We start from the raw sequence: 12,741 nt of genomic DNA on the forward strand, positions 1-12,741 counted from the left end.
TGGCATGTGGTGCTGGGGGATTGAACCGCGGTCCCTGATGCTTTGCCAAGCTTGTTCTAAGTAGGTGCCTTAGACCACTGAGCCATCTCTCCAGCCCCTTCTATTACTTTTAAATGTCCTTCCGTTCAATATATTTAGGAAAAATATATCAAATTTCCAAATAAACTTTTATTTTCAAGAGTAACAATTTATGTAAAAATGTTTAAAACATTACTAATTTCATTTCTTTATCTCACTATGAGACCAGTTTGTACCAATGCAAAACATGTTTCCAGTATGCTAAATTAAGTGCTCTTACTGTATTTATTTCTTTATAAAATGCTGAAATTTTAGAAAAAATTATTTAAGAAAAAGAAAGGCTACAAGGATAGCCCACATATTGGCCCTATCACTTTGAGGTCAGTGAGGACTCAGGACATAGGCGAACCTGTACTGGAACATCATATAACTCAGTGGTGTCCCAAATTTCTTGATCAAGGAGATTATGGGGCCACAGAGGAAAGTGATTGACAATGTAGAATGTGCCTAAGGAGAGTCACATGGATAGAAAACATTCTTTCAGGCTTTCACAGAGAGCACATTGGTCAAACAATGCCTGTGACTCATCCACATGGCTGACACTGACAAAGGATCTACAGACTGCGGAACAGGGTTTCAGGATAAATCCTGAGGGGATTTGACTGATCTTATCAGATACAAAAGCTACATTTCTTGTTATATAGGTCTTACTTTATCTTGGTCTTAACCATCCAACAGAAAAGTATAAAAACGAAATATAAAAAGCAAAGCCATATTAATATGCTGAACTGTAAAAGGCTCAAGTCAACAACTTTTAACATTGCCAGTCATGTAGATAACCCATTACTATTATAGACTACTGGATTATATTGATTACTTTGCTGAATTCATGCACCTACAGTATACGAATGGCAATGGAATACCCACCTCAGACAAAACTAAACAAAAAAGGGGGATATAAATGAAGGACAATTTTTTAGTGAAAAAAAATATATCTGTATATACAAAATAGTTAGCATAGATATACACCTTCTTTTTCTTAGTTCAATGAGAAGAATGTTTTGAACTAATAGTGTTTAGACAAGATTTCATGTCTGCATCTTGTACTATGAATAACTAACTACTACAAAGACAACACTATGCAATGTAATAATTATTATAACTGTCCTACTAACCTGTTTTGAAACTGTCTCATTGCTACTTCTTTTCAATAAAATTAATATAAAAAATAAAAATGATTTGTTAAAAAGAAAATTATTTAATGTGTGTTCTGGTCATGCTTTTAGCAAACATAACTAAATTTAAATTATATATACATATATATGTGCAAGATTATTTCAAAATGGATACTCATTTGCCAAAAGCATAAGAAAAGATGAAATCTAGATTGTTGTGAATTGTCTGTTCTATATCTGGTGGTAAGGTTGCTATATCCCACTTTTTGCCTGTATTATTATTATTATTTTTATTTTATGTATTTGGTACCGGGTCTCACTACGCACCACAGACTCACAGTGATCCTCCTGTTTTCAGCCTCCCCAGCACTGAGGTTACAGGCTCACATGCCCGTGTTGGGTCTCTGTGGCCAGGGGCGGGGCCAGCACAGCATGCGGTGCCAGGATCGAACCCTGGTCTCCGTACTTGTCTATGCAGGCGCTCAGTCCACTAAGCATCTCGTTGGCCCTTTCTTTTTGTTGTTGTTGTTGTTTTTCAGATTCTTTTTTTCCCCATAATTTTATTGATAAACAAATATCAATGAGACAGTTTCAAATCAAATTGGTAGGACAGTTTCAATAATTAGCACATTGCATACATTCTTCCTACTGGTTAATTGCTGTACAACATGCGAACATGAGATCCTATCCACAAACACCATTAGAACAAATCCCTCTATTCATTAAGAGAATGTAACTATATATCTATCCTAACCACTTTGAATACACAGATACAAAATGGATATTCATCTGTGTCCCTTTTTTTTGTTAAGTTCCGTTATTTGAATATTATAGGTGTGTAAACTCAGCAAAATAATCTAAAAGAGTTCAGTAGTCCATAATATATTGTATTGGGTCTTCTGCTTTACTGGCAATGTCAGAAATTGTTGACCTGAGTCCCCTACAGCTCAACATAACAGCATGGCTTTACTTCTTATACTTCATTTTTATACTTTTCTGCTGGATGGTTAAGACCAAGGTAAAGCAGGACTTAGGCAACAAGAGTTGTAGCTTTTGGGTGTGATAAGGTCAGTGAAATCCCCTCAGGATTTATCCTGAGATCCTGTACCCCAGATTGTTTGTCAGTGTCAGCCATGTGGATGAGTGACGGCCATTGCTTGGCCAGTGTGCTCTCTGTGGAAGCCTAAGAGATCGCCGGCCCTTTCTGCCTGTCTTTATCGGACAGTAATGCACTGATGCATGTCATGCTTCAGTTTGTGCACACAGAGCTAAATCTTTTAATGTACTCCTGTGATTTTGCCAAGAATATCTGTCACTCAGTTTAAATTCACTGAACTACTGTTTCCCTTGAAAAAAGAAAACATTTAGGCTACTTTTTAATTCTTCACACAAGTCTTTGTATATGTGGCTAGACTTACTTTAGAAACAATTGCCCATTCAGCACTGGGAACTTATGGTGAGATGAAGCCAATACAAATGTTCTCATTGGGTCATACAACTTTAAAGTTAACTTAGTGAAACATCATGTTATTGTACAGAGGTGTACAAATGTAAAATTTGAAACTTTTAAAGTTTTGATGTAGGTATATAATATTCCATGTTTATGTAGTTTATATAAAGCAGTTTTAACTTCTCTTGGACATTCTGATAACATTTCTTCTAGTTAAACTTCTTCTGCTCTGAGAAATTAATACGTAGGTAGAACTCATCTGGGAAACAGAAATGTGCAAGCAGTGTATACTGTGTCACCCTTCTGGCCTGTCACTTTCCAAAGGACAAATTTCTTGCAGAGCCTTGTCTTCATATCGTCAGTGTATGTCACTCTACAGGCGGTGAAATTCCCCGCATGCAGAGGCACCTACAGAACAACACAGCACAGCACCGTATTTCCTCCTTGAGCTTGGTTCATGATTAAGCCGCAGAAGAGGTCAAGGAAACAAACACAGTTTAGGATCCAAACCAGGAGTTCTGGGTAGACCTCCAGATGGTCATGTTAAGAAAGTAGGTTTTCTTCACTTTGCTTTGATACTTTCTTTCTTTTTTTTTTCCAGTACCAGGGATTGAACTCAGGATATGGTGCTTGCCAGGCAGGAGCTTATTCTACTGAGCTATCTCCCTGGCCCAATACTTTCTTAAGTAAACTTAAGTAAAACCTGGTGATGTGGTATATTCCTGTAACCCCACTGCCCTTGTAGGCTGAGGCAAAATGACATTTGGAGCTCAGTCTCAGCAATAGCAACTTAGGGAATTAGCAAGACCTTGTCTCTAAATAAAAACAAAAGGACAAAACTAGCTCGCTGTGAAGGCTTGGGTTCATTTCCCAGTACCACAATCCGAGCCACATAAGCCAAAGCAAAACAACAAGCCAGTAAAGCTACATTCAGCTTTTGTAAGAGTACTCATAATTAGCCAAATTTGCACACAGGATATACTTCATCACCACATTTAGGGTGGTTTATAATGTTTTAGAAACACTTGGTCTCTAGAAGAAAGCAATGTTTTAAAGTGAAATAGTTGAACAGAATATTCAGGCACTTTATGTGATATCTACTGAGAAAAAAAATACTCATGAAATCAAGCTTTTGATCAAATTCAAATCAAGTTAAAATCAGTATTTGGGCGTGACACAGGTGGAAACTCTGCCAGGGACTCTGTGCTGTGGTTGAGCGATGAACGCTGGTAGAGACGGCATCACCTATGTGTCTGTCCCCAGTGCTGAGCACGCTGTCTGCTAGGATTGTAGGCGTAAAACAAAGGGCGAGACCACTAAAATACATGTGCAGAAGAACAGATTCTGTGGTGGAGTAGAACTATGTTGTAAAACAGAATGACGGTGGTGGATAATACCATAATATTTGCTTGAAATTTGCTAAGCAAGGAATGCATAGATACAACACACAGAAAAAAATTAAAAAGAAATAGTCTAATTTTTAAAAATACCTGCTTAAGGTATAATAGATTACATACCATATAAATCATGGTTTTCTTTATGTTGTTGTATGTTATCATCTAAAAATAAAACCATTTTGTATATTAAAATATATGTCTATTTTTGTTTTTCCCTTTTAGAAATGAAACCCAGTTGTAACGCTATACATTTTATAACTTCGAAGTACCTGGTTATAGTTAATGATTTTCTTTCCAGTCCATTTAGCAAAGTTATGATCTTTAAAATTGCTCATATTAAGTCTTTCAATCTCTCATGGTACATAAGTTGGTTCCCAAGGCTTAAAATCCTTATTTGATCCAGTCAAAATTGAAACAATATCTTTTTTACCAACACAATTTCCTTTAAAGGGAAACTTTCATTTCTTATGCAAATAGTATCTCTTCATCAATATCCTATGTATATAAATAAATCATTTAACTGCATCACTTTGCACCCAACAAACAGTATTCTTGACCTGTTACGTGTGCACTAATATAGAAATCTACATTAAAATAATGCAGAGCTCTCTGTACTCTATGAACGATGATGATTCATATACAATTATAATTTTCTGAAATTCTGTGTTTATTTTGAAGGACCCTATTTTAAGAAGCAGTATTATTCATTAAGAGAAGGAAAAGAATCAGAGATAAAATAAAAAATAGTCCTGTAGAAAATTAGGAGGAATTACCAAGATAATTTACAAAAGTGAAAATATTGAATGAATAGAAAGGAAAATCAGTCCTGAGTTCATTAGTGTGAGAAGAACCTAAATGAAATAAAAAAATCTCCATTCTAATGCTGACAGCTTGTGGGAAAGTACTGTTAACTGCAAAGTTGTGGGATAGAGCCACAAAGAAGAGAACATGCTTATTTGCCATTTGTACTTCTTCCTCCGAGGAGTGTGCACTCATTCAACAAGCCCATTTTGAACTGGGAGATTTCGTTTCATGCAGTGTTTTCTGTCTGGATACCAGGCTTTGAGAAACAACTGGTCAAAATTATTTCCCCTCCGTGGACTATCTTTTCACTCTTTTGATAATTTCTTTACTTGTGCAAATTCCTTTTAATAAGATGAGATCCCAGCATTTGATTAAAAAGTAAGGTGAGGGAAAGGGAAAAGAAAACAAAAATACAAGAGAGTGATACTACTAGTTTCTGTTAGTTCATTGAAAAAAATAGTTCTGCTAATATCGTTTGGAAAAATTTTTACGTCCGTATCTTGTAATTTGAATAACTACTATTCTCTTGTTATGAACTTTCATTTTATTTTTTCCCTAAAATAAAAAAAGAGAGTAGTGCTTGCCAAACAATTACATTCATGGAATCTCAGTGTTAGAAGTTACATTGGACTTCTAATGTAACTCCTTAAACAAAGCGGCTTCCTGTGTAACCTCCCGAAGAATTGCCCACGTGGGGCCATCACCACTCCGTCGGCCGGGGTGCCTGTGTTCACGCGTTCCGACTGCAAGCAGCCTGCTCTCGTCCACTGATGTTTGCACGTACATAGCTCTGGCTATCAACACAGAAGGCGTGCTATTCTCCAGGGAGTGTTTCGAATTAAAGTCTTACATACTAGAATTTGTCTTCCTCTGAGTGGACTCATAAATACTAGATCTGCCTCCTGCTTGATTAATTAACTTCTTTATTGCTCCACCAGGGTCAGATGGTCCCCTTTCTGCTTCGCGATCCACCATTAATAATCATTCCAAGTTTTCTGGCTGCTGTTAATAATGATGTAGCTAATTTCACCCTAAGTAACTGAAGCAGGACATATTGCATTTCAACAGAGAGGCTGGGTCAAGTGTATGGAGGGTTTTTATGAAAGATGCATAAAAAGTGATAAAAAGTTTGCTTTTCCTGAAATGTCACTGAATTTCTATTTGTATGTACTTACTTATTTGTTTATTTTATTTATTTGTTTAGTCCTGGGCATCTAACTCAGTACCTTGCATTTGCCATGCAGGCACTTAGGCCACCAAGCTATATCCCCAGCCCATCACTGAATTTTTAAGTCAATAAATATTTTACGATTAAAATTGCCTGTATCATGTTTCTCTTTGATTCAAGCCAATGTCACCCCAAATAAAGCAAGCAACACTTCTTATCTGTGACAAATAAGACACTTTTATACTTTCCTTGAGAACCAGGAGAGAAAATATTATTCATTCATATTCTAACTCATGCATATTGGAACCTATGTAAAAGATATCTAATAAGGAAGGCCAAATAGCTCAGTGGAGAGGCTGGGGGCTCTATCCCCCAGCCTGCTGTGCTGGCCCCGTCCCTGGGGTGAGCTGAGATGGCAATTGAGACTGGGCATGGTGCTGTGTGCCTGTAATCCCAACGCTTGGGAGGCTGTAAACAGGAGAATCACTATGAGTCTGATTAGTAATGAGACCTGAACACCCTGTGGACCCTTCCCTTATTGTCCCTTCCCATTCAAAAGAAAATAATAATAATGAAAAGGTAAAAAAATAAAAAATATCTTATCAAATATAAAGAAATATAATCTGTAGCTCTTGATCTCAAAGACACTACTACTTAGTGAGGAAGCAAGTCCTGGTGCTACGGAAAATGCTAGGAACATGAATTAGCTCTCGTGGCATCTCAGGAAGAGTAGTTCGTAGCCTTAATTGACAATTTGTAGTCAAATAGTTTTCTGAATATTCCTACAGAAAGTTATGGATGAACTCTAAATATGATGAAGATACAGAACATTTTGTGTGTAAAGCGTTCAAATAGTCTTTTTCCTAAAGTATATGTTAATTTGAAGGAAAGAGAAAAAGGATGGCAGTTTGGTTCACATTTGGAGGCAGACTTAAATATTTATTGAGATATTACCAATTTCTTTAATTAAAACTCAAGAATCTAGGTTAGCTAAATATATAATGTGGAGTATAAAAAATGGTCAGATGGGCATGTGAGAAATGCATGAGGGAAGAAAGAAATAGAGACACTATTGTCCCTTAATTTTCAGGATTATTTTGCACCTATAAATTATTCAAATGAATGAAATTGCTCAAATATGAAATCATACTAAAATGACTAAATTGTATGAATGTTTTCAAAATCATTAAATGATCAAGGCCATCTATTTGCATTTACATAACACTTTTAAAAATATATAATGCATGACAGAAGAATTTATTTTGAAATGACCACTGTGATTTAGTAATTTATAGCTTAGCATGTTAATGTTGATCATGATGATTTTGTATGGTTATGTGTTATGAACCTAGTAAGTTATTATGAACCTAGCAAGTTATTATGAGCAATATATTTTTAAATGTTGATGGGTATATCTTTTGTGCAACAAAACTGTTTTATGTAGCCTAGAGGTGAAAACTGAAATTTATATGCTGTTAGAATTTCAGTTATAATTAATCCTTTTGGGGAAAAGGAATGTCTGCTGATCTTCTGGTGTTGCGCTTACTCTCTTGGGTCACTGGGGAGGCCATTAGGGCAGTGGACAGGGTGGGTAGCTAATTATGACACATAAAACCCCAATTTTCTTTAAAATTTGTTTGAATGCTATAGTTCCTGCTGTGATAACCCCTAAATTATTCTACAATATTTAACCAAAAGGGTCAGGCTACTTATAATTGGATATATTATACTTTATTTTGGTTTTTTAAATGCATATATAAAATTATTTTATTATTCTAAATTACATTTGAATGTTATATTTTGAATAAACAAACATCTTATTTCATTATCTTTACACTGTTTACATTCTTTTTAAAAACTGTAGATGTAATTTTAACAAATTAGTTTAGAATGATAAAATATTTTGAAGCTGTTAATAGGATATAGTGCACACTTTTTAAATTGTCATCTTTTTTGTGCTTTGAAAAGTCTAGGGCTGGCGAGATAGCTCAGCAGACTAAGAACATGCTTAAGCAAGCACAGGGACTAGGGTTCAATTCCTGGCACCACCTGCCACGCTGGCCCTGCCCCTGGGTGCACTGAGCTGGCCACCGAGTCCAGGTGTGGTGGTGCACGCCTGTGATCCCAGCACTGGGGACGACACTGCAAGCAGGAGGATCACTATGAGTCCGAGCTGCAAAGAGAGACACTGTACCAAATACATAATAAAAAAAAGAAGAAAGAAAAGTCTAGAAATAGCCATAAATACAGTAACAAAATTGAGGCAATTAAAATTTTCTGTTGTGCTGGGTGAGGTTATGTATGCCTGTAATCCCAGGGGCCTGAGGCAGAATTTGAGAGCAGCCTGGTCTACACGCTGAGTTGAAGGCCAGCTTGAACCACATAGAAACCCCTGTCACAAACAAACAAACAAACGAACACGCAAACCCACATGCCCCATTGGTACATTCCTATGCGCCAAAAGGAGCACACTGGGTTAGCATGGTGGGGGTGTGTTACCAGCTTATATTTTGGGCACAATATCAATTTTATTTTGAGAAAAATTTTATTAACTTCCAAATAACACCTATCTTCTATGTAGTTTTCAATAAAAGGTCACATGGACTATATTCTTACATTTTTCAGAGCACTCATTGTGCAGTTCATAGCAATGTTGGTAAATGGATTCTGAAAAGGAGGAAGATCAAGAGTAGTACTTACTCCTGTACTCAACAGAAAGGCAGTACATGGACTTAACTATGCCTGTTAGATGAAGGATAGTGAGCAATAAGAGGACACAAAAATATAAGCGCTAAAACGCAAAGGGAAAGTATTTTATGAGTATATGCGACTGAATCTCTCTCCCTCTGCACACACGTGATGAGGTTTCCATAGCGAGGGAGAGGTAAACCCTGTAGATCAAGGACCTAGCCACAGTAGCGACATTTCCGTCAGCACAGTCTGACAGGCACGGATAACCCAGCCCGGTGTGCCAGGGCAAGGTGAGTCACCACATGGTTCTTCCGATGTCACTATGATTTAGAGCATGGCTGGTTAAGAATGCGACAGTTTTGCAAAGGAATTACTTCCTATTTTATGTTGTTGTCTCATTGATTGTTACCAAATTAGAAATGAAACAAAGTCAAAATTAGGTATAGCTGAAGAGAACTCAATTTTAAACTACTCCATTGTGTTTACACTAAAAAATTTTAGCCAGACACGAATGAGAGAGGATTTAGTCTCTTCTCTTCAGCCTACATTCCCTTTGTGTGTATATTACAAATTCAGTTAATTAATTGGAATACACAAGAGAGAACTGGATAACAAAGCTCACCTTACAATAGTTCAGGGAAAACTGTAGGAACAAAAAGCCTCTGAAAACCCAAGCCCAAGCTAGGAATGTGCGAAAAGAGAAGGGCGCCTTAAGCTGAGATTCCTATCATCATATTCCTGAATTTATAGTAAGCCTGCCTCTATCCAGCATAATATTATTCATTAAAATTCTCTTCTGGGTCTATACCTCATGCTTTAAAAATGCAATTTAAATCTAACCAGATAAAAGCGATCTTTTAAATGATTGATTTTTCCTTAGTCTGTAAATTGACTTTAGCATTCTGTATACCCCAACTTCAGGAATATGCTCATACATTTTTCAGAATCTTCTTAGATATTCTGTATTTTCAAACTTCTAATAAAAGGTGCTTTCATGTATTTGCAAATCAATAATTCAGAAGCTAATTTCATCCTCTTCTGCTGCCTTTGTCAGATGGTTCTAGAGTTCTGCTCTTGTGCCGGCTCTCACTAGTTATCAGATTTTTGGCCAAGGAACCTAAGTATGTAAACAGACGCATGGCCGTCTTAGAAATAGAGGAGATAATACACGTCAGCTATTCGGCTCAGGGTCCTGCAGACCTTACTACTGAAGCTACTGGCTTACTGAATTCTGCGGCGGCGTCTCCCCGGCCCCTTCAGCCCGCGTGCCAGGGCCTCGGCCTGCCTGGAAGAGCGCCTTAAGCCGGTCCCCGCGCAGCTCTGCGCCCTGCCTGGGGCCGCGTTGTCACCCCTGTCGCCTCACTGCGGGCTCACCAGAAATGCGCTCCTCGGACTTTCATGCCGCCTCAGGGCTGGCGCCTTTTCCTGCGTGGTGACTCCTGCTTCTCCTTCTCCAGAAGCCTTGCGCAAGCCACTGGTGCTGAACGCAGCCTGCCTCTACCGCGGCGCGTGCCGGCACCTAGGACTTTAAATAACTGCCATTTTCTTTCCACAAATCTCGGTTGTAAATTGCATGAAAAAGAAAGCTTTACTTATTATGATGACTTGTGAGATAAGGCCACATAACGACTATGGCACGTTTTCTTTTTAAATGTGTTTAGTACAGAGTCTATCTGTAGATGGACTGCCGAGGTCGCGGTTGTAGCATCCTCCTGCTTTCAGCCTCCCACGCGCTGGGATTGCAGGCGCCGCTGCGGCCCTGCCTAAGCAGGTGCCTCAGCCCGCGGAGCCACCTAGCCGGCCCTGACTGTGGCACGCACTGAGCGACCTGTATCTTTGCATTGATGGAATGACTATTGTACTGAGTCATTAGTTGGTACGAGAAAGTTTAGCCAAGTAAGGAAGCTTGCCTATATAAAATATCTAAGACAATTCTTGTCCTCAAATTATGACATTTAATGTTTGAATATTGTTTGTATGTATGTATTTATGTATTTATTTATTTGGTAGAAGGTCTTGCTACGCAGCTCAGACTCACAGTGATCCTCCAGTCTCAGCCTCCCCAGTGCTGGGATTACAGGTGTGCGCCATCACGCCTGGTTTCGGTGGCCTCCTCGGCACACCATGCTGGGACCAAATGTGGCTTCTTGTGCTTGCCACGAGGCACTTAGGCTGCTGAACTGTCTCCTCATCCCTCAAATTATGACATTTAAATGTGTCAACAGTTATGGTTGAAGTCAAATAAAAGTTTTAATTTTTAAAATAATTTATTTACTTTTTAGAGTGTTTGGTATAGTTTCTCACTATGCAGATTGAATTCATAGTAATTCCCCTGTGTCAGCCTTCCCAGCCCTGAGACTGCTGATGTGCACCACCATGCCCTGTCGCGGTGGCTGGCTCAGCGTGGGCCCGCACGGCACATGGTGCCAGGATGGAACCCTGGTCCCTTAGCTTGCCTAAGCAGCTGCTGAGCCTTTCTGAGCTGTCTCACTGGCTCCACATTTCAATATTGCAATCTGAATTTGTTACTTTTTTATTAAATTAGATTTCTTTCCATAGAAGGAAAAGATCCAAATGAACTACTTAGATTTAGTATAATTGTTTCTCTAAGGGCACATTTCTAACTTAGTAATACAGTACTAAAAAAGTCAGACTTTTATTTATTTTTTACCATTATTGGATTTTTTTTTTTTTTTTTTTTTTTTTGTGGCCAAAGTCTCAGTCTGCCCTTGGGGCGGGGCTGGTGTGACATGTGATGCTGGGGATCGAACCATGGTCCCTGAGCTTGTCTAAGCTTGCCTAAGAAGGTGTTTTAGTCTGTTGAGCTATCTCACCAGCCCTTCTTTTTCTTTTTTTGTTAAAGTAGGACTTTTAAAAGCTGTATTTCTATGAAGTAGAATAAGAAAATTGAGAGCATATTAACTTTTTTAGACTATTCAATAAACTTTTGTTAGCTAACAAGACATTTTAAAGTAAACAATATAATCCCCAAACACAGCCTGTGAGGACAGTACCTCATCTGTTACACCAAACTCTCCAAGGACTTGGCTTTACACTTAGGTTATGATTCGTTGCAGAGCTGTGAAAGGGCAGCAGAGGACTGTGAGGACACTCCTGTGGGTAGTTGTATAAAGATTTTAATATGAATTTATTTTTTGTTGTCATTACACCCTCCTCCTAGGATGTAATTTAAATACTAGCTCAGTAAGAATTATGAATGACTGTAGTGCCCTTTAATTTAATCCAAGTTACAGCTTAGTCAGTTCAGTCATTAGTTTGCTCTTTCCTAAACTATGTCCCTTCCAACTTATATAGGTCACTAATCTGGTAATTTTTTAGTACACATAACTGTAATAAAGAAATGTTTTTGGAAAACAGAAGAAATGCTTTTAGATCATTTTCTTTACCCATACAACAACAACAACAATAGCAACAACAACAACAACAGAATTCCATTTAGAATTTGAAATCTGAATCTCTGCTGGGAAAGGATAAATTGGAAAAAGCACAGCCTACCTGATGGGGTTATGCTTGGCATTCTGTAATAACAGGATGAAGAAGGGTGATGGCAGACTGAATACACTCAGGTTTAGAAGAAGATTGCTTTCAATTTCAGACTTTAGCTTAGCCTTCTTACAAGTTGCATGATTTTTTTAAGTTCCTTTCTTTTTTTATTAATTTTATTGAGCAACAGATAGCAATGAGACAGTTTAAAAACTGATTAATAGGACAGTTTCAATAATTAATACATTGCATATTGTTATCTTGGCAGTGGTTATTCATAGTACAAGACGCAGACATGATATCATGTCCAAACACTATTAGAACAAATTTTATTCATTGAATTAAGAGAATGTAGCTGTATATCTATCCTACTTTTAGTATGCAGATACAAAATGGTCATTAATTTGTATCCCCTTTTTTTGTTTAGTTTTGCTAGAGATGGGTATTCCATTGCCATTTAAATATTGTAGGTGCATGAATTCAGCAAAATAATCCAATATAGTTCAGTAGACCATAATAGTAGTGGGTTATCCA

At 37.7% G+C, this 12,741-nt stretch overlaps 1 protein-coding gene across 1 annotated transcript in view; it reads right to left on the reverse strand.

The window, feature by feature from the left end:
• LOC101565073 (ephrin type-A receptor 6) overlaps positions 1 to 12,741 on the reverse strand; it is a 1,186,195-nt gene that overhangs the window by 419,509 nt on the left and 753,945 nt on the right.

This window comes from Octodon degus, unplaced genomic scaffold (assembly GCF_000260255.1).
Source record: "Octodon degus isolate 3935 unplaced genomic scaffold, OctDeg1.0 scaffold00237, whole genome shotgun sequence".
In the NCBI taxonomy this organism is placed as follows: Eukaryota; Metazoa; Chordata; class Mammalia; order Rodentia; family Octodontidae; genus Octodon; species Octodon degus.